The sequence below is a fragment of the Schistocerca nitens genome, chromosome 11 (genome assembly GCF_023898315.1).
Source record: "Schistocerca nitens isolate TAMUIC-IGC-003100 chromosome 11, iqSchNite1.1, whole genome shotgun sequence".
NCBI classification, from domain to species: domain Eukaryota; kingdom Metazoa; phylum Arthropoda; class Insecta; order Orthoptera; family Acrididae; genus Schistocerca; species Schistocerca nitens.
The window spans coordinates 176,459,705-176,482,278 of NC_064624.1; the positions used below are offsets into that span (position 1 = coordinate 176,459,705).

General features: G+C 46.1%; 1 protein-coding gene and 1 pseudogene across 1 annotated transcript in view; both read left to right on the forward strand.

Moving 5' to 3' along the window:
- Nucleotides 1-22,574, forward strand: part of LOC126213052 (probable cationic amino acid transporter) — a 717,466-nt gene that overhangs the window by 23,878 nt on the left and 671,014 nt on the right. The window lies entirely within an intron of this gene.
- LOC126213981 (5S ribosomal RNA) lies at nucleotides 8,121-8,238 on the forward strand (annotated as a pseudogene).

Below are 22,574 nucleotides of genomic sequence, written 5' to 3' on the forward strand. Positions count from 1 at the left end.
ACGGACTGCTCAGTTTGTATATTTTGCTTATTTTTTTTCACAGTTCCACACAACTTCTTCCTGTTTTCTCGATTGATCTGTGTTCAGTTTTTCAAGCCCTATCCACTGTGCCAACTTATAACTAAATCTGACGGGGATGCGATGGGGAGGTTCCCTTGTGAGCACTATGGGACTTAATGTCTAAGGTCATCAGTCCCCTAGAACTTAAAACTACTTAAACCTAAATAATCTAAGAACATCACACACATCCATGCCCGAGGCAGGATTCGAACCTGCGACCGTAGCGGCCGCGCGGTTCCAGACTGAAGCGCCTAGAACCGCTCGGCCACAGAGGCCGGTTTAGCTTTCTTATGTGAGAAGGAGTTGTGGGTAGCAGTTGCGAGGCACCACGAATTTCTTAGTCATTCATTCTAACACACACACACACACACACAAACACAAAATAAATATCATTCATCTTTCATCATTTTAAAAATAACAGTGCTCCGAAAAAAGTCTTTCATATACGGTTTAGCTAGGTGACAAAGTTGGTATGGCAGGTGACCGGGGGGGGGGGGGGGGGGGGGGATGCGAGGGTACTAGTTGACTTCTGATTGCACTGAGGGGTAATGGTCTACGTAAAGGTGGTATCGATCGATCTAGAAAAAAAGTGGTTTAGTGAATACAATACTTATTTGTTTAGACAAAAAATGGCTCTGAGCACTATGCGACTTTACTTCTAAGGTCATCAGTCGCCTAGAACTTAGAACTAATTAAACCTAACTAACCTAAGGACATCACACACATCCATGCCCGAGGCAGGATTTGAACCTGCGACCGCAGCGGTCGCTCGGTTCCAGACTGCAGCGCCCAGAAACGCACGGCCACTTCGGCCGGCATTTGTTTAGACATTCAAAGATCATTTTACCATATGACTAACTATACCCGGCGAACTTCGTTCCGCCTCTGAAAATCTTTATATGTTATAGCTGACGCGGCAAACGTTGTTTTGCCGTATAAGAATAATGTATACGTGTAACACAATAGCCGTTGTTCGCGGGAGGTCATGGTACGAACAATAATAATGGCCGAGGGAGAAAAGGCTTAGGGGGAAGTCCGGCAGTATAGGCCACTATTAGTTCTAGCGTTTCTACGGTAGATCGAGCGGATTTAACAATTGCAGCCGATACACGGCTCGCCCATGAGCACACAAACATAGCGGCAATTTCGTGTCAAAATGTGTTCGCCAGCGTTAAAGCCAAGCGCACACGCATCGATTTTTATCGTACGTAAAAATATTGTACGATTAAATTCTTTTAGAAGAACAAAGGAGAGCATAGGAACTTCTTTGTTCCACTAAAAGAATTTGATCGTACGATGTATTTCCGTACGATAAAAATCGGTGCTTGTGCGCTAGGCCCAAATGTCGTTTTGGCGAATGACGCGTGCTACCTAGTTAAACTTCTCGGTCTAGTTACGTCTATTCAAAGAGGGATATTCGAATCGTTGCTTATGGTACGTTCTCTTCAATTACCCAACTGTATCGAAATAGTGAAAGACTATCACCGGTAGACACCTGGCGGGGATAACTGATCAAGTGATAATTGATCAGTTATCGACTGGGGTTGAAAATTATTAAATTACTAAAATCGATATTAAAAAATAGGGGTTGGTGGTAGAAGGGTGAAAATTTAGGATTGCGTGTATTTTGTAATGCCATAAAAAAATGAGAATAAAAAGTTCTGTCCAAAAAATAAGAAAACAATTTTTGGGTTGACCACCCTTATCACTTAGGGGTATTAAAAATAGATTACGACCGATTCTCAGACGTACCGAATATACATGTAAAATTTCATCAGAAACGATCGAGCCGTTTCGGAGGAGTATGGCAACTAACACCGTGACACGAGAATTTTATATACAGGGTGTTTCAAAAATGACCGGTATATTTGAAACGGCAATAAAAACTAAACGAGCAGCGATAGAAATACACCGTTTGTTGCAATATGCTTGGGACAACAGTACATTTTCAGGCAGACAAACTTTCGAAATTACAGTAGTTACAATTTTCAACAACAGATGGCGCTGCGGTCTGGGAAACTCTATAGTACGATATTTTCCACATATCCACCATGCGTAGCAATAATATGGCGTAGTCTCTGAATGAAATTACCCGAAACCTTTGACAACGTGTCTGGCGGAATGGCTTCACATGCAGATGAGATGTACTGCTTCAGCTGTTCAATTGTTTCTGGATTCTGGCGGTACACCTGGACTTTCAAGTGTCCCCACAGAAAGAAGTCACAGGGGTTCATGTCTGGCGAATAGGGAGGCCAATCCACGCCGCCTCCTGTATGTTTCGGATAGCCCAAAGCAATCACACGATCATCGAAATATTCATTCAGGAAATTAAAGACGTCGGCCGTGCGATGTGGCCGGGCACCATCTTGCATAAACCACGAGGTGTTCGCAGTGTCGTCTAAGGCGGTTTGTACCGCCACAAATTCACGAAGAATGTCCAGATAGCGTGATGCAGTAATCGTTTCGGATTTGAAAAATGGGCCAATGATTCCTTTGGAAGAAATGGCGGCCCAGACCAGTACCTTTTGAGGATGCAGGGACGATGGGACTGCAACATGGGGCTTTTCGGTTCCCCATATGCGCCAGTTCTGTTTATTGACGAAGCCGTCCAGGTAAAAATAAGCTTCGTCAGTAAACCAAATGCTGCCCACATGCATATCGCCGTCATCAATCCTGTGCACTATATCGTTAGCGAATGTCTCTCGTGCAGCAACGGTAGCGGCGCTGAGGGGTTGCCGCGTTTGAATTTTGTACGGATAGAGGTGTAAACTCTGGCGCATGAGACGATACGTGGACGTTGGCGTCATTTGGACCGCAGCTGCAACACGGCGAACGGAAACCCGAGGCCGCTGTCGGATCACCTGCTGCACTAGCTGCGCGTTGCCCTCTGTGGTTGCCGTACGCGGTCGCCCTACCTTTCCGGCACGTTCATCCGTCACGTTCCCAGTCCGTTGAAATTTTTCAAACAGATCCTTTATTGTATCGCTTTTCGGTCCTTCGGTTACATTAAACCTCCGTTGAAAACTTCGTCTTGTTGCAACAACACTGTGTTCTAGGCGGTGGAATTCCAACACCAGAAAAATCCTCTGTTCTAAGGAATAAACCGTGTTGTCTACAGCACACTTGCACGTTGTGAACAGCACACGCTTACAGCAGAAAGACGACGTACAGAATGGCGCACCCACAGACTGCGTTGTCTTCTATATCTTTCACATCACTTGCAGCGCCATCTGTTGTTGAAAATTGTAACTACTGTAATTTCGAAAGTTTGTCCGCCTGAAAATGTACTGTTGTCCCAAGCATATTGCAACAAACGGTGTATTTCTATCGCTGCTCGTTTAGTTTTTATTGCCGTTTCAAATATACCGGTCATTTTTGAAACACCCTGTATAAGGACGTGTCTGGAAACCAATAACTGTCGAAAATCCGTAGTTCACAGCGAACATTTCATTTACAGGCGAGACACAATTGACATAAGGTGGCACAGTAAATTACCACAACACGAACGCCTGGAGTTACGAAAATGTTCGCGCTATCTTGGAGGTGAGTTAGGGCCATACTCTTTATCATGAGTGTTTATCATACAGATTACCAGGTGGTGCGTGCCACCGATGAATTACCAGCATAATTAAAGATGTGTTACATGATGCTCAGTTTGGCTTTAGAAAAGGTAAAGGCACCAAAGAGGCATTTCTCATGTTGTGGTTGATAATGGAAGTAAAACTAAAGAAATATAAAGACGCACTCATAGGCTTTGTCGACCTCGAAACAGCGTTCGACAATGTAAAATAGTGCAAGGTGTTCGAAATTGTGGGAAAAATAGGTGAAAGCTATAGGGAGAGATGGGTAACAAGAGTAAAGAGGGTATAATAAGAGTGGACGATCAAGAATGAAGTGCTCCGATTAAAAAGGGTGTAAGACAGGGATATAGTTTTCCGCTCCTACTGCTCAATTTCTACATCGAAGAAGCAACGTGCGAAATAAAAGTAAGGTTCAAGAGTGAAATCAAAACTCAAGGTGTTCGGATATCAGTGACACGATTCGCAGATGAGATTGATATCCTGAGTGAAAGTGGAGAAGAACTACATGATCAGCTGAATAGAATGAACGGTCTAATGAGTACAGAATATGGATTGAGAGTAAATCGAAGAAAGACGACAGTAATGAGAAGTAGCAGAAATGAGAACAACGAGAAACTTAATATCAGGTTTGATGGTCACAAAGTAGATGAAGTTAAGCAATTCTACTACACTCCTGGAAATTGAAATAAGAACACCGTGAATTCATTGTCCCAGGAAGGGGAAACTTTATTGACGCATTCCTGGGGTCAGATACATCACATGATCACACTGACAGAACCACAGGCACATAGACACAGGCAACAGAGCATGCACAATGTCGGCACTAGTACAGTGTATATCCACCTTTCGCAGCTATGGAGGCTGCTATTCTCCCACGGAGACGATCGTAGAGTTGCTGGATGTAGTCCTGTGGAACGGCTTGCCATGCCATTTCCACCTGGCGCCTCAGTTGGACCAGCGTTCGTGCTGGACGTGCAGACCGCGTGAGACGACGCTTCATCCAGTCCCAAACATGCTCAATGGGGGACAGATCCGGAGATCTTGCTGGCCAGGGTAGTTGACTTACACCTTCTAGAGCACGTTGGGTGGCACGGGATACATGCGGACGTGCATTGTCCTGTTGGAACAGCAAGTTCCCTTGCCGGTCTAGGAATGGTAGAACGATGGGTTCGATGACGGTTTGGATGTACCGTGCACTATTCAGTGTCCCCTCGACGATCACCAGTGGTGTACGGCCAGTGTAGGAGATCGCTCCCCACACCATGATGCCGGGTGTTGGCCCTGTGTGCCTCGGTCGTATGCAGTCCTGATTGTGGCGCTCACCTGCACGGCGCCAAACACGCATACGACCATCATTGGCACCAAGGCAGAAGCGACTCTCATCGCTGAAGACGACACGTCTCCATTCGTCCCTCCATTCACGCCTGTCGCGACACCACTGGAGGCGGGCTGCACGATGTTGGGGCGTGAGCGGAAGACGGCCTAACGGTGTGCGGGACCGTAGCCCAGCTTCACGGAGACGGTTGCGAATGGTCCTCGCCGATACCCCAGGAGCAACAGTGTCCCTAATTTGCTGGGAAGTGGCGGTGCGGTCCCCTACGGCACTGCGTAGGATCCTACGGTCTTGGCGTGCATCCGTGCGTCGCTGCGGTCCGGTCCCAGGTCGACGGGCACGTGCACCTTCCGCCGACCACTGGCGACAACATCGATGTACTGTGGAGACCTCACGCCCCACGTGTTGAGCAATTCGGCGGTACGTCGACCCGGCCTCCCGCATGCCCACTATACGCCCTCGCTCAAAGTCCGTCAACTGCACATACGGTTCACGTCCACGCTGTCGCGGCATGCTACCAGTGTTAAAGACTGCGATGGAGCTCCGTATGCCACGGCAAACTGGCTGACACTGACGGCGGCGGTGCACAAATGCTGCGCAGCTAGCGCCATTCGACGGCCAACACCGCGGTTCCTGGTGTGTCCGCTGTGCCGTGCGTGTGATCATTGCTTGTACAGCCCTCTCGCAGTGTCCGGAGCAAGTATGGTGGGTCTGACACACCGGTGTCAATGTGTTCTTTTTTCCATTTCCAGGAGTGTAGCTAGGCAGCAAAATAACCAATGGTAGACGGAGCAAAACGACATCAAAAGCAGACTAGCACTGGCAAAAAGGGCATTCCTGGCCAGGAGAAGTCTACTAGTATCAAACATAGGCCTCGATTTGAGGAAGAAACTTCTGAGAATGTTCGTTTGGAGCACAGCATTGTATGGGAGTTGTAATTGTACTTGAATTACGTAACCATTACGGCACCTCAACTCAACCTCTCGATACGAGCAATATTCTACTGTGTTTCTGTAAAGTAATTAAAATATTTCAGATTTGATTTCATTAATGTAGAGATACTTTGATACATCGATATGTTTATGTTGCAATGATATTATTCTTATGTGTATTCTTTCTTTTGTCACTATGATCTTTGTCGTACTTGTAACTCTGATTTTTGGGCGCGCAAGCGATTATTAGTTAGTTAGAGAGTCGGACCTTGAAAAAGTCAAGTCTTGGACGTCATGTTGGAAAGACGCATAACATAGTCAGCTTATAAAATGTGAACTTTAACAGTGAGGAAGATGTTTTCAAGTATGTTCTGTATTGTGAGGTGATGTTTTGTGTGTTACGCGATATTGCAACAAAAGTAATAAAAAAGAAGTGTAATTTAAATTCGGAGTGCTGATTACTTTTTTACATCACCATTGTCCTGCAAAAGTGTAATCTTCAAGAATGGTTTGTGAAGTGCATCTACAAAACTTTTGAATATCGCAGAATAAAACCTAGGCCTCTTTGCATCCGAGCTTGGAATCATCACCACCTAAGGGATTGTCGTAGATTGAGCCATGATTTTACAACGAGACCAGCGTGGGAAACACGAAAAGATGAGTGCCTAGTTTATTCATTATTACATGAAATGACTTTATTAACTGTGCTCTAATGACACCTGCCACTTAATAACTTTGTTGTTGCCCGAAAATGCAGTATTTAGCAGCGTGAGCAACACCATAATCATTATTAAATTTTGACCTTTTTGTGGTAGGGTTGTTAGAGAGTGCAACATGAACTGTGGGAAAACCGCAAAAAAAGAGATTCGAAGCATTTGAGATGTGGTGCTACAGATGAATGCTGAAAATTATGTGGGCTGATAAGGTAGGGAATGAGGAGGTTCTGCACAGAATCGGAAAAAAATGGTTCAAATGGCTCTGACAAGGGAACCTCCCCATCGCACCCCCTTCACATTTAGTTATGAGTTGGCACAGTGGATAGGCCTTGTAAAACTGAACACAGATCAATTGAGAAAACAGGAAGAAGTTGTGTGGAACTGTGAAAAAATAAGCAAAATATACAAACTGAGTAGTCCATGGGCCACATAGGCAACATCATGGACAATGTGAACTCAGGAGCGCCGTGGTCTCGTGGTAGCGTGAGCAGCTGCAGAAGGAGAGGTCCTTGGTTCAAGTCTTCACTCTAGTGAGAATTTTACTTTCTTTATTTTTGCATAGTTATTATCTGTTCACTGTAATAAGTTTAGAGTCTGTGTTTTGCGACCGCATCGCAAAAACCGTGCGATTAGTAGACGAAAGGACGTGCCTCTCCAATGGGAACCGAAAACATTTGATCGCAAGGTCATAGGTCAACCGATTCCTCCACAGGAAAACAGTCTGATATATTCTATACGACACTGGTAACGGCATGTGCGTCACATGACAGGAATATGTTGTCGACCCACCTAACTTGTACACTTGGCGAATGAGTAAAAAGATTCTTCTACCTTGCCCGACTTAGGTTTTCTTGTGGATGTGATAATCACTCCCAAAAAAGTGATGAAAACATAAGAGTTTGTCACATAAACTGAAAATGAAAAAATTAAATTTTTCACTCAATGGAAGATTTGAACCAAGGACCTCTCGTTCCGCAGCTGCTCACGTTACCACGAGACCACGGCGCCCCTGTGTTCCTAGTGTCCTTGATGTTGCCTATCTTCCCATGAACTACTCAGTTTGTATATTTTGCTTATTTTTTCACAGTTCCACACAACTTCTTCCTGTTTTCTCAATTGATCTGTGTTCAGTTTTTCGAGGCCTATCCACTGTGCCAACTTATAACTAAATCTGAGGGGGGTGCGATGGGGAGGTACCCTTGTGAGCACTATGGGACTAAACATACGAGGTCATCAGTCCCCTAGACTTAGAACTACTTAAACCTAACTAACCTAATGACATCACACACATCCATGCCCGAGGCAGGATTCGAACCTGTGACCGTAGCTGCAGCTCGGTTCCGGACTGAAGCGCCTAGAACCGCTAGACCACCGCGGCCGGCCAGAATCGGAAAAGAAAGGAGTATGCGGAAAACTCTGACAAGGAGAACGGACAGAATGATAGGACATCTGTTAAGCCATCAGGGAATGACTTTCCTGGTACTAGAAGTAGCTGTAGGCCAACAGCCTTGCCGCAGTGGTAACACCGGTTCCCGTCAGATCACCGAAGTTAAGCGCTGTCGGGCTGGGCTAGCACTTGGGTGGGTGACCATCTGGTCTGTCCAGCGCTGTTGGCAAGTAGGGTGCACTCAGCCCCTGTGAAGCAAACTGAGGAGCTACTTGACTGAGAAGTAGCGGCTCCGGTCTAGGAAACTGACACACGGCCGGGAGAGCGGTGTGCTGACCACATGCCCCTCCATATCGGTATTCAGTGACGCCTGTGGGCTCAGAATAACACGGCGGCCGGTCTGTACCATTGGCCTTCATGGCCTGTTCGGGAGGAGTTTAGAGTTTAGTTTTAGAGGGAGCTGTAGAGGGCAGAATCAGTAGCGGAAGACAGAGATTGGAATGTTGTTGTTGTTGTTGTGGTCTTCAGTCCTGAGACTGGTTTGATGCAGCTCTCCATGCTACTCTATCCTGTGCAAGCTTCTTCATCTCCCAGTACCCACTGCAACCTACATCCTTCTGAATCTGCTTGGTGTATTCATCTCTTGGTCTCCCTCTACGATTTTTACCCTCCATGCTGCCCTCCAATACTAAATTGGTGATCCCTTGATGCCTCAGAACATGTCCTACCAACCGATCCCTTCTTCTGGTCAAGTTGTGCCACAAACTTCTCTTCTCCCCAATCCTATTCAATACTTCCTCATTAGTTATGTGATCTACCCATCTAATCTTCAGCATTCTTCTGTAGCACCACATTTCGAAAGCTTCTATTCTCTTCTTGTCCAAACTAGTTATCGTCCATGTTTCACTTCCATACATGGCTACACCCCATACAAATACTTTCAGAAACGACTTCCTGACACTTAAATCTATACTCGATGTTAACAAATTTCTCTTCTTCAGAAACGCTTTCCTTGCCATTGCCAGTCTACATTTTATATCCTCTCTACTTCGACCATCATCAGTTACTTTGCTCCCCAAATAGCAAAACTCCTTTACTACTTTAAGTGTCTCATTTCCTAATCTAATTCCTTCAGCATCACCCGACTTAATTCGACTACATTCCATTATCCTCGTTTTGCTTTTGTTGATGTCCATCTTATATCGTCCTTTCAAGACGCTATCCATTCCATTCAACTGCTCTTCCAAGTCCTTCGCTGTCTCTGACAGAATTACAATGTCATCGGCGAACCTCAAAGTTTTTACTTCTTCTCCATGGACTTTAATACCTACTCCGAATTTTTCTTTTGTTTCCTTTACTGCTTGCTCAATATACAGATTGAATAGCATCGGGGAGAGGCTACAACCCTGTCTTACTCCCTTCCCAACAACTGCTTCCCCTTCGTGTCCCTCGACTCTTGTAACTGCCATCTGGTTTCTGTACAAATTGTAAATAGCCTTTCGCTCCCTGTATTTTACCCCTGCCACCTTTAGAATTTGAAAGAGAGTATTCCAGTCAACAAGATTGGAATACATCCGTCAAATAATGGGGGATGTAGATTGCAGGTGATACTTTTGGATGAAAAGGTCGGCATGGGAGAGGGATTCGTGGTGGGTCACGTCAAAACAGTCAGAAGACTGATGACTCAACAAGACAATGACTGTGGTTTTCCCACCATGGGAAACCACCTTATTTTCTACTGGTTGATCAGCAGTCCATCACTGTAACGTTACGTGGCTGTAGGATAGGTCGAGGAGCGCCACGTTCACTGGATCCCTTGGAATTCTGGCTCTGGAGGCATTTAGGAGACATTAAAAAGACTGTTGTTTGCCGAACCCATGGATAATGCGCAGGTCTTACCGGATCGTGTGACCAAAGCATGTGACATAATCTGAACGGATATAGGTATATCTGAAGGTGTGCATAATTCGTTGAGAAAGGCAGAAGGATGTGTGGCAACCACACGCGGCGCTGCCTACTGTGTCTACTACTTCATGACACATAGATGGGAATCGGAGGATGGATTAGTCCACATCTCGACAGGCGTTGGTTTCAGGACATGTAGGTATAGGAACATTCTTTTTCTCTAGTTTTGATCAATCCTGTTTTCTGTGACTCTTTTTTTTAATGTTCTCGAACAAAAGTGGAATGAAATGCTACCAGTATTATCTTCTGAACCATCTCCACAGCCTCGTGGTCCAGTGGCCAGCATTGCTGCCCGTGGATCACCAGGTCCCAGGTTCGAATCCTGGCCGTGTTGGGGATTTTCTCCGCCTGGTGTCTGGCCATTTGTGTTGTCCTCATCATTCCTTCATTATCATCATCATCGTCAATATCGTTCGTGACAGTGGCTAGACTGGGTTGAGTAAAAATTGGACTGCGTAAAAACTGGGACGTTTTTACGGGCGCTGATGACCCCACAGTTGAGCGCCCCACAAACCAAACATCATCATCTTCTGTACTATTACATAAAGACAAGTCGTTGCTTAATGTTATTACAAAAAAGATCTCGAAACGGTTTTGACCGATTTACTTCAAATTATTACCCAATACTCTAGTGAACTATCGTATAGCCTATGTAACATTTAAAGGAGAAACTTTGTTTCCAAAAATCTCGAAAAGTTCCTCGGATTAATTAAGATTTTTAGAAAACATCCTAACGAACATCTGGACTTTTTCCAGAGCTTCTACCATTGATGGTAACATTTCTGGAACTCGTCTTCTGTAATATCCTCCAAGACCCTCGTCACAGCTTCTTGTACATCTTGTGTTGTTTGAAAACGGCATCCCTTGACCGCCGTTTTGACTCTTGGAAATAGGAAAATGTCGCACAGAGCGATATCTGGTGAATAAGGTGGCTGTGGAAGTACTGAAATTTGTTTGGATTGTTAAAAATGGCTGTACTGACGGGTCAGTATCGGATGGCGCATTATCATGATGCAGAATCCAATTATCAGCAATGTTGGCGCTGACACGAAGAACTCTTTTACGAAGTATTTCTAAAATCTCTTTCTAGTAATATTGGTTAACTGTTTGTCCAGGAGGCACCCACTATTTATGAACAATTCCCTTGGAATCAAAGAAGCACACAAGCATGCATTTCACTTTTGACTTTGACATGTGAGCTTTTTTTGGTCTGGGTGATCCCTTTGAGCAACATTGCGAACTTTGGCGTTTTGTCTCTGTATCGTGCTGAAAAAACCAACTTTCATCACCAGTGGTAACACAGGTCAATAATTCTGGTTTGATTTCCCCTTTGCTCTAACAGATCGGCTGCCACATTTTTCCGTGTTTCTCGCTGTTGTGGAGTGAGATTTTTGGGGATCATTTTTACACAAATCTTTCTCATACCAAGATCTTCAGTTATTATTAGACGAACCGTTTCTCGATTCATGTTCAGTTCTTCTGCAATCATTTTCACGGATAATCTTCTATCAGACCATACGAGTTCACATATCCTGGCCAAGTTGACATCCGTCCATGAGGTTCATGGTCGTCCACTGCGGTCTTCATCTTCAACATTCTTTCTGCCTTCACTAAACATTTTATGCCAACAAAAAGCTTGAGCTCTGGACAAAACCTCCTCTCCATAAGCCTTCTCAAGCTTACCTTAAGTTGTCATCATGTTTGCACCCAATTTAACACAAAAAGAAATGGCTTACCGTTGTGCAATATTATGCAGTTCCATTTCCATGACGAGAGAGACACAAACACGTGTCAACTTATTACAGCACAACTCACAAATGAGCAGTTGCATCGATGTGCTGCTTGGACTAGAAGCAGCTCATAGACCAAGGTCAAAGATATTGTGCCTACACAAGTCTGCAGGGTTGCCACATCTCGCAAAGAAAATGTGTTTCTTTCTTTCTTTCTTTCTTTTGCTACAGCCTTTATCCCGCATTGTGTGCAGGGTCGGCAGGGTTAAGGACGCATTTGGCACGGTGAATTTTAAGGGGTGGCCGGATGCCCTTCCTGCCACCACCCCATACCTATCGGGATGGAATTAGTGTAAATCGTGAAATAGTGTGAATGTGTTGCAAATGTCTGCGAGTCGTGTAACTGAGGTGCGTAAAAGCCACATCCAGGCTGGCCAGAACACCGGAAGTCGTTGTTAATCCGCCGGGCGGATTTGATCCGGGGCCGGCGCATCTACCCGAGCCCGGGAAGCAGCGCGTTAGCACTCTCGGCTACCCTGGCAGGTTTCGCAAAGAAAATCAGTCTCATTATTTTATTGTCACACCTCGTATATTTCTAATATACACTCCTGGAAATTGAAATAAGAACACCGTGAATTCATTGTCCCAGGAAGGGGAAACTTTATTGGCACATTCCTGGGGTCAGATACATCACATGATTACACTGACAGAACCACAGGCACATAGACACAGGCAACAGAGCATGCACAATGTCGGCACTAGTACAGTGTATATCCACCTTTCGCAGCAATGCAGGCTGCTATTCTCCCATGGAGACGATTGTAGAGATGCTGGATGTAGTCCTGTGGAACGGCTTGCCATGCCATTTCCACCTGGCGCCTCAGTTGGACCAGCGTTCGTGCTGGACGTGCAGACTGCGTGAGACGACGCTTCATCCAGTCCCAAACATGCTCAATGGGGGACAGATCCGGAGATCTTGCTGGCCAGGGTAGTTGACTTACACCTTCTAGAGCACGTTGGGTGGCACGGGATACATGCGGACGTGCATTGTCCTGTTGGAACAGCAAGTTCCCTTGCCGGTCTAGGAATGGTAGAACGATGGGTTCGATGACGGTTTGGATGTACCGTGCACTATTCAGTGTCCCCTCGACGATCACCAGTGGTGTACGGCCAGTGTAGGAGATCGCTCCCCACACCATGATGCCGGGTGTTGGCCCTGTGTGCCTCGGTCGTATGCAGTCCTGATTGTGGCGCTCACCTGCACGGCGCCAAACACGCATACGACCATCATTGGCACCAAGGCAGAAGCGACTCTCATCGCTGAAGACGACACGTCTCCATTCGTCCCTCCATTCACGCCTGTCGCGACACCACTGGAGGCGGGCTGCACGATGTTGGGGCGTGAGCGGAAGACGGCCTAACGGTGTGCGGGACCGTACCCCAGCTTCATGGAGACGGTTGCGAATGGTCCTCGCCGATACCCCAGGAGCAACCGTGTCCCTAATTTGCTGGGAAGTGGCGGTGCGGTCCCCTACGGCACTGCATAGGATCCTACGGTCTTGGCGTGCATCCCGTGCGTCGCTGCGGTCCGGTCCCAGGTCGACGGGCACGTGCACCTTCCGCCGACCACTGGCGACAACATCGATGTACTGTGGAGACCTCACGCCCCACGTGTTGAGCAATTCGGCGGTACGTCCACCCGGCCTCCCGCATGCCCACTATACGCCCTCGCTCAAAGTCCGTCAACTGCACATACGGTTCACGTCCACGCTGTCGCGGCATGCTACCAGTGTTAGACTGCGATGGAGCTCCGTATGCCACGGCAAACTGGCTGACACTGACGGCGGCGGTGCACAAATGCTGCGCAGCTAGCGCCATTCGACGGCCAACACCGCGGTTCCTGGTGTGTCCGCTGTGCCGTGCGTGTGATCATTGCTTGTACAGCCCTCTCGCAGTGTCCGGAGCAAGTATGGTGGGTCTGACACACCGGTGTCAATGTGTTCTGTTTTCCATTTCCAGGAGTGTATATTATAAACAAATATATATGTGATATACCTAAAATTTCGAAAAGTTATTGACAGATTTACTTTAAATTTTCGTACCATACTGGAATGAACAATTTTAGGACCATAAGCGATAATGTTTCTCAAACAACAATGCACAGATTTTCTGTTAAAACCGCATGTGAGAAACAAAATGCTGGGGTGTGCTGTGATAATGTGTGGTTTCAGTGTCCTTGTAGTCATAGTCACTCCCATGAACAAGCAGAAACGCTGCAACACGACGTGGCATGGACTCGACTAATGCCTGTAGTTGGGCTGGAGGGAATTGACACCTTGAATCCTGCAGGGCTGTCCATAAATCTGTAAGAGTACAAGGGGATGGAGATCTCTTCTGAAGCACCTTGCAAGACATTCCAGATATCCTCAAGTGGAAGTGTTTGAACTCAGAAGAGTGTTCCTGGAGTCACTCTGTAGCAATTCTGGACATGTGGGGTGTCACATTGACCTGCTGGAATTGACAAAGTCTGTCGGAATGCACAATGAACGTGAATGGATGCAGGTGATCAGGCAGGAGGCTTAGGTATATGTCACCCATCAGAGTCATATCTAGATATATGTTATATCAGATGATATATGATATATGTCATATCAGGGGTCCCATATCACTCCGACCTCACAAGGCCCACACCATTACAGAGCCTCCACAAGCTTGAACAGTCTCCTGCTCACATACAGTGTCCATGGATTCATGAGGTTATCTCCAGACCTGTACACATCCACCTGCTCGATACAATATGAAACAAGACTCGTATGACCAGGCAACATGTTCCCAGTCATGAACAGTCCATTGTCGGGGTTGACGTTCCAAGGTGAGGGGAAAAGCTTTGTGTTGTGTAGCCATCAAGGGCACAAGAGTGGGCCTTCGGCTCCAAAAGCCATATCAATGATCTATTGTTGAATGGTTCACACACTGTCCCTTGTTGATGGTCCAGCATTGAAATCTGCAGCCGTCTGTGGAAGGGTAGCACTTCTGTCACTTTGAACAATTCTCTTCAGTCATCGTTGATTCCATTCTTGCAGCATCTTTTTCCGGCCCCAGCGATGTCGGAGATATGATGTTTTACTGGATTGCTGATATTCACGTTACAAAAAGCAATGGCTCTGAGCACTATGGGACTTAACATATGAGGTCATCAGTCCCCTAGAACTTAAAACTACTTAAACCTAACTAACCTAAGGACGTCACACACATCCATGCCCGACGCAGGATTCGAACCTGCGACCGTAGCGGTCGCGCGGTTCCAGACTGAAGCGCCTAGAACCGCTCGGCCACCAATTCGCGGTACTCTCGTGTAATGATCATACAGGAAAATTCCTTCATCACTACATCACAGATCCTGTATCCATCAGTCGTGCACTGATTGTAATACCACGTTCAAACTCACTTCAATTTTGATAACTTGCCATTGCAGTAGCAGTAACCGGTCTAACAACTGCGCCAGACACTTCTTGTCTTATACAGGGTGTTACAAAAAGGTACGGCCAAACTTTCAGGAAACATTCCTCACACACAAATAAAGAAAAGATGTTACGTGGACATGTGTCCGGAAACGCTTAATTTCCATGTTAGAGCTCATTTTAGTTTCGTCAGTATGTACTGTACTTCCTAGATTCACCGTTGGCCCAATTGAAGGAAGGTAATGTTGACTTCGGTGCTTGTGTTGACACGCGACTCATTGCTCTACAGTACTAGCATCAAGCACATCAGTACGTAGCATCAACAGGTTAGTTTTCATCACGAACGTGGTTTTGCAGTCAGTGCAATGTTTACAAATGCGGAGTTGGCAGATGCCCATTTTATGTATGGATTAGCACGGGGCAATAGCCGTGGCGCGGTACGTTTGTATCGAGACAGATTTCCAGAACGAAGGTGTCCCGACAGGAAGACGTTCGAAGCAATTGATCGGCCTCTTAGGGAGCACGGAACATTCCAGCCTACGACTCGCGACTGGGGAAGACCTAGAACGACGAGGACACCTGCAATGGACGAGGCAATTCTTCGTGCAGTTGACGATAACCCTAATGTCAGCGTCAGAGAAGTTGCTGCTGTACAAGGTAACGTTGACCACGTCACTGTATGGAGAGTGCTACGGGAGAACCAGTTGTTTCCGTACCGTGTACAGCGTGTGCAGGCGCTATCAGCAGCTGATTGGCCTCCACGGGTACACTTCTGCGAATGGTTCATCCAACAATGTGTCAATCCTCATTTCAGTGTAAATATTCTCTTTACAGATGAGGGTTCATTCCAACGTGATCCAATTGTAAATTTTCACAATTAACATGTGTGGGCTGACGAGAATCCTCACGCAATTGTGCAATCACGTCATCAACTCAGATTTTCTGTGAACGTTTGGGCAGGCATTGTTGTCTCGATTGGGCCCCATGTTCTTCCACCTACGCTCAATGGAGCACGTTATCATGATTTCATACGGGATACTCTACCTGTGCTGTTAGAACATGTGCCTTACAAGTACGACACAACATGCACATGCACGATGGAGCTCCTGCACATTTCAGTCGAAGTGTTCGTACGCATCTCAACAACAGATTCGGTGACCGACGGATTGGTAGAGGCGGACCAATTCCGTGGCCTCCACCCTCTCCTGACCTCAACCCTCTTGACTTTCATTTATGGGGGCATTTGAAAGCTCTTGTCTACGCAACCCCGGTACCAAATGTAGAGACTCTTCGTGCTCGTATTGTGGACGGCTGTGATACAATACGCCATTCTGCAGGGCTGCATCAGCGCATCAGGGATTCCGTGCAACGGAGGGTGGATGCATGTATCCTCGCTACCGGAGGACATTTTGAACATTTCCTGTAACAAAGTGTTTGAGGTCACGCTGGTACGTTCTGTTGCTGTGTGTTTCCATTCCATGATTAATGTGATTTGAAGAGAAGTAATAAAATGAGCCCTAACATGGAAAGTAAGCGTTTCCGGGCACATGTCCACATAACATATTTTATTTCTTTGTGTGTGAGGAATGTTTCCTGAAAGTTTGGTCGTACCTTTTTGTAACACCCTATATAGACAATTGCCCACCACAGCATCATATTTTGCCTGTTTACATATCTCTCTATTTAAATACGCATGCCTATACCAGTTTCTTTGGTGGTTCAGTGTATTATAAGATCTGTCCTTACGAGCATGAGATATTATGACATACAAATCAAGCGCCTCAGGAAAGGCGATTAAATGTGGAACAGTTCACATAAAAAAATAATTTGGACTGGAGGAAGATTGAACACATTTTAAATGGAATTATTACCACTCTAAAATAATGACAGCAATTTTTATATACATTTTAATCGTTCTCAAAAATACACACAACTTTTGAGTATGTGACACCAAATTATTAATATTTTTCAGCTTCAGATCTTCTCAGAATTAATTTAATCTCTCTTACTGAATTAAAGTAGATCAATTTACTTGTGCTGTTCGGTAAAGAGGCGACTGTAGATCATTTGCCGCCCTTCTCTCCTGGCGGACTTGAGATATATAAATAAACACACTTCATCTTTGTCTGTGCAAGAGAAAACCTTAGAAGGTAGGTAGAGATGTACGTTTGACCTTTACCTGGACATTACATAATCTATGACAGAGGTTCTTGTTGAATTACTACTTAATAATTTATTGAAAACTTATGAAAACATTCCTCACAAGTTTTTAATAAAATATTAAGTAGCAGATCAATGAGAACTCACGATATAATTTCTATAAAAGTAATCTACTTCTCATCTACATCTACATCCATACTCCGCAAGCCACATGACGGTGTGTGGCGGAGGGTACCTTGAGTACCTTTATCGGTTCTCCCTTCTATTCCAGTCTCGTATTGTTCGTGGAAAGAAGGATTGTCGGTATGCCTCTGTGTGGGATCTAATCTCTCTGATTTTATCCTCATGGTCTCTTCGCGAGATGTACGTAGGAGGGAGCAATATACTGCTGGACTCTTCGGTGAAGGTATGTTCTCGAAACTTTAACAAAAGCCCGTACCGAGCTACTGAGCGTCTCTCTTACAGAGTCTTCCACTGGAGTTTATCTATCATCTCCGTAACGCTTTGGCGATTACTAAATGATCCTGTAACGAAGCGCGCTGCTCTCCGTTGGATCTTCTCTATCTCTTCTATCAACCCTATCTGGTACGGATCCCACACTCCTGAGCAGTATTCAAGCAGTGGGCGAACAAGCGTACTGTAACCTACTTCCTTTGTTTTCGGATTGCATTTCCTTAGGATTCTTCCAATGAATCTCAGTCTGGCATCTGCTTTACCAACGATCAACTTTATATGATCATTCCATTTTAAATCACTCCTAATGCGTACTCCCAGATAATTTATGGAATTAACTGCTTCCAGTTGCTGACCTGCTATTTTGGAGCTAAATTATAAGGGATCTATCTGTCTATGTATTCGCAGCACATTATACTTGTCTACATTGCCATTCCTTGCACCATGTGTCAATTCGCTGCAGATCCTCCTGCATTTCAGTACAATTTTCCATTTTACAACCTCTCGATATACCACAGCATCATCTGCAAAAAGCCTCAGTGAACTTCCGATGTCATCCACAAGGTCATTTATGTATAATGTGAATAACAACGGTCCTACGACACTTCTACGGCACACCTGAAATCACTCTTACTTCGGAAGACTTCTCTCCATTGAGAATGACATGCTGCGTTCTGTTATCTAGGAACTCTTCAATCCAATCACACAATTTGTCATAGTCCATATGCTCTTACTTTGTTCATTAAACGACTGTGGGGAACTGTATCGAACGCCTTGCGGAAGTCAAGAAACACGGCATCTACCTGTGAACCCGTGTCTATGGCCCTCTGAGTCTCGTGGACGAATAGCGCGAGCTGGGTTTCACACGACCGTCTTTTTCGAAACCCATGCTGATTCCTACAGAGTAGATTTCTAGTCACCAGGAAAGTCATTATACTCGAACATAATACCGGATTATTACAAATGATTGAAGCGATTTCACAGTTCTACAATAACTTTATTATTTGAGATATTTTCACAATGCTTTGCACACACATACAAAAACTCAAAAAGTTTTTTTAGGCATTCACAAATTTTCGATATGTGCCCCTTTAGTGATTCGGCAGACATCAAGCCGATAATCAAGTTCCTCCCACACTCGGCGCAGCATGTCCCCATCAATGAGTTCGAAAGCATCGTTGATGTGAGCTCGCAGTTCTGGTACGTTTCTTGGTAGAGGAGGTTTAAACACTGAATCTTTCACATAACCCCACAGAAAGAAATCGCATGGGGTTAAGTCGGGAGAGCGTGGAGGCCATGACACGAATTGCTGATCATGATCTCCACCACGACCGATCCATCGGTTTTCCAATCTCCTGTTTAAGAAATGCCGAACATCGCGATGGAAGTGCGGTGGAGCACCATCCTGTTGAAAGATGAAGTCGGCGCTATCGGTCTCCAGTTGTGGCGTGAGCCAATTTTCCAGCATGTCCAGATGCACGTGTCCTGTAACGTTTCTTTCGCAGAAGAAAAAGGGGCCGTAAACTTTAAACCGTGAGATTGCACAAAACACGTTAACTTTTGATGAATTGCGAATTTGCTGCACGAATGCGTGAGGATTCTCTACCGCCCAGATTCGCACATTGTGTCTGTTCACTTCACCATTAAGAAAAAATGTTGCTTCATCACTGAAAACAAGTTTCGCACTGAACGCATCCTCTTCCATGAGCTGTTGCAACCGCGCCGAAAATTCAAAGCGTTTGACTTTGTCATCGGGTGTCAGGGCTTGTAGCAATTGTAAACGGTAAGGCTTCTGCTTTAGCCTTTTCCGTAAGATTTTCCAAACTGTCGGCTGTGGTACGTTTAGCTCCCTGCTTGCTTTATTCGTCGACTTCCGCGGGCTACGCGTGAAACTTCCCCTCACGCGTTCAACCGTTTATTCGCTCACTGCAGGCCGACCCGTTGATTTCCCCTTACAGAGGCATCCAGAAGCTTTAAACTGCGCATACCATCGCCGAATGGAGTTAGCAGTTGGTGGATCTTTGTTGAACTTCGTCCTGAAGTGTCGTTGCACTGTTATGACTGACTGATGTGAGTGCATTTCAAGCACGACATACGCTTTCTCGGCCCCTGTCGCCATTTTGTCTCACTGCGCTCTCGAGCGCTCTGGCAGCAGAAACCTGAAGTGTGGCTTCAGCCGAACAAAACTTTATGAGTTTTTCTACGTATCTGTAGTGTGTCGTGACCATATGTCAATGAATGGAGCTACAGTGAATTTATGAAATCGCTTCAATCATTTGTAATAGCCCTGTACGTGTTCCAAAATTCTACAACTGATCGACGTTAGAGATATAGGTCTATAGTTCTGCACATCTGTTCGACGACCCTTTTTGAAAACGGGGATGACCTGTGCCCTTTTCCAATCCTTTGGAACGCTACGCTCTTCTAGAGACCTACGGTACACCGCTGCAAGAAGGGGGGCAAGTTCCTTCGCGTACTCTGTGTAAAATCGAACTGGTATCCCATCAGGTCCAGCGGCATTTCCTCTTTTGAGCTATTTTAATTGTTTCTCTATCCCTCTCCCTCTGTCGTCTATTTCGATATCTACCATTTTGTCATCTGTGCGACAATCTAGAGAAGGAATTACAGTGCAGTCTTCCTCTGTGAAACAGTTTTGGAAAAAGACATTTAGTATTTCGGCCTTTAGTCTGTCATCCTCTGTTTCAGTACCATTTTGGTCACAGAGTGTCTGGACATTTTGTTTTGATCCACCTACCGCTTTGACATAAGACCAAAATTTCTTAGGATATTCTGCCAAGTCAGTACATAGAACTTTACATTCGAATTCATTGAACGCCTCTCGCATAGCCCTCCTCACACTACATTTCGCTTCGCGTAATTTTTGTTTGTATGCAAGGCGTTGGCTATGTTTATGTTTGCTGTGAAGTTCCCTTTGCTTCTGCAGCAGTTTTCTAACTCGGTTGATGTACCACGGTGGCTCTTTTCTATCTGTTACGATCTTGCTTGGCACATACTCATCTAACGCATATTGTACGATGGTTTTGAACTTTGTCCACTGATCCTCAACACTGTCTGTACTTGAGACAAAACTTTTCTGTTGAGCCGTGAGGTACTCTGTAATCTGCTTTTTGTCACTTTTGCTAAACAGAAAAATCTTCCTACCTTTTTTAATATTTCTATTTACGGCTGAACTCATCGATGCCGTAACCGCTTTATGATCGCTGATTCCCTGTTCTGCGTTAACTGTTTCAAATACACTCCTGGAAATCGAAAAAAGAACACATTGACACCGGTGTGTCAGACCCATCATACTTGCTCCGGACACTGCGAGAGGGCTGTACAAGCAATGATCACACGCACGGCACAGCGGACACACCAGGAACCGCGGTGTTGGCCGTCGAATGGCGCTAGCTGCGCAGCATTTGTGCACCGCCGCCGTCAGTGTCAGCCAGTTTGCCGTGGCATACGGAGCTCCATCGCAGTCTTTAACACTGGTAGCATGCCGCGACAGCGTGGACGTGAACCGTATGTGCAGTTGACGGACTTTGAGCGAGGGCGTATAGTGGGCATGCGGGAGGCCGGGTCGACGTACCGCCGAATTGCTCAACACGTGGGGCGTGAGGTCTCCACAGTACATCGATGTTGTCGCCAGTGGTCGGCGGAAGGTGCACGTGCCCGTCGACCTGGGACCGGACCGCAGCGACGCACGGATGCACGCCAAGACCGTAGGATCCTACGCAGTGCCGTAGGGGACCGCACCGCCACTTCCCAGCAAATTAGGGACACTGTTGCTCCTGGGGTATCGGCGAGGACCATTCGCAACCGTCTCCATGAAGCTGGGCTACGGTCCCGCACACCGTTAGGCCGTCTTCCGCTCACGCCCCAACATCGTGCAGCCCGCCTCCAGTGGTGTCGCGACAGGCGTGAATGGAGGGACGAATGGAGACGTGTCGTCTTCAGCGATGAGAGTCGCTTCTGCCTTGGTGCCAATGATGGTCGTATGCGTGTTTGGCGCCGTGCAGGTGAGCGCCACAATCAGGACTGCATACGACCGAGGCACACAGGGCCAACACCCGGCATCATGGTGTGGGGAGCGATCTCCTACACTGGCCGTACACCACTGGTGATCGTCGAGGGGACACTGAATAGTGCACGGTACATCCAAACCGTCATCGAACCCATCGTTCTACCATTCCTAGACCGGCAAGGGAACTTGCTGTTCCAACAGGACAATGCACGTCCGCATGTATCCCGTGCCACCCAACGTGCTCTAGAAGGTGTAAGTCAACTACCCTGGCCAGCAAGATCTCCGGATCTCTCCCCCATTGAGCATGTTTGGGACTGGATGAAGCGTCGTCTCACGGGATCTGCACGTCCAGCACGAACGCTGGTCCAACTGAGGCGCCAGGTGGAAATGGCATGGCAAGCCGTTCCACAGGACTACATCCAGCATCTCTACGATCGTCTCCATGGGAGAATAGCAGCCTGCATTGCTGCGAAAGGTGGATATACACTGTACTAGTGCCGACATTGTGCATGCTCTGTTGCCTGTGTCTATGTGCCTTTGGTTCTGTCAGTGTGATCATGTGATGTATCTGACCCCAGGAATGTGTCAATAAAGTTTCCCCTTCCTGAGACAATGAATTCACGGTGTTCTTATTTCAATTTCCAGGAGTGTAGTTCGGGTCTGTTTGTCACCAGAAGGTCTAATATGTTATCGCCACGAGTCGGTTCTCTGTTTAACTGCTCAAGGTAGTTTTCAGATAAAGCACTCAAAAAAGTTTCACTGGATTCTC